Raw genomic sequence first — 1,036 nt, 5'->3', positions numbered from 1 at the left:
GTGAACTGAGAGCTTAGGCTCTATCCCTGAGTTTTCTTGCTCAAGCCTAGTGCTCTTCTACTTGAGCCACAGTCCCATTTGCTTTCTATGGTTAATTATAGGTAAGATTCTCAAGGACTTTCCTGTCCAGGGTGGCTTTGAAGCATGATGGAGCCCCCAGGGAAGCAAGAGTAAACACAACTCGCAAGTACAATCCCTATAGTGGGAGACCCCTGTCCCCTGGTGGCCAGATGTGGGACATTGGCCCCTTGCCATCATCCTCTAAAGTTCAATTGAGGGAAGTGACCAGGCCCAAGCTGACTTTTGCTCACCCTGAGTACTGATGCTAGAGCAGGTCTTTTCCACCCTAGGCCAATAGTACTCCAGGAGGTCCGGCTACTAGGGCACAAGGAAGGGAGAGGTCAGCTCCAGGCCGAGCTACGATCCTTTGCCCATGGACACCACAACTTGTCCTTCCTGATCACCATAAGACCTGTCAAATAACAACACCCCAAAAAACCCAAAATTGGAGCTGTGGCTCCAAGTGCTAGAGCTCTACCATTGAACCAAAATGCTCAGGGACAGGGCCCTCAAGCCCTCCCCCTTAAAACACAAGTTGGCTAATGTAAACTAGTAGGATTTGTGAAGCTGAACTTGTGACATACAGCTATGTGCTGAGTCCTTCACAGGGTGCTGTTTGCTGGGGCCTTCTCACATGGGATTTTGTGCTGAGTCCTCAAAAACTGCTGTTTGCTGAGTCATCCCAAAGGATGCTATGTGCTGAGTCCCTGAGAAGAGTGGGTAGTCCAGGGTTTTTCAAAAGGTGCTGTGTGCTGAGTCCATTACACAAAGTACTCTATGCTGAGTCCTTCAAAAGATGTGCTGTGCTGAGCCCTTGAGAAGAGAGGGATGAGGTGAATATTTCAAGTGATGTGTACTGAGTCCTTTATACAGTGTGTTCTGTATTGTCCTTCAAATGGTGCTGTGTGCTGAGTCCTTCAACAGTGTAGTATGTGCTGAGTCCTTGCATAGGGTAGTATGTGCTGAGTCCTTTAAA

The sequence above is a fragment of the Dipodomys spectabilis genome, unplaced genomic scaffold (genome assembly GCF_019054845.1).
Source record: "Dipodomys spectabilis isolate Male_0828 unplaced genomic scaffold, ASM1905484v1 ptg000031l, whole genome shotgun sequence".
Taxonomy (NCBI): domain Eukaryota; kingdom Metazoa; phylum Chordata; class Mammalia; order Rodentia; family Heteromyidae; genus Dipodomys; species Dipodomys spectabilis.
This window is presented reverse-complemented; position numbering follows the sequence as displayed.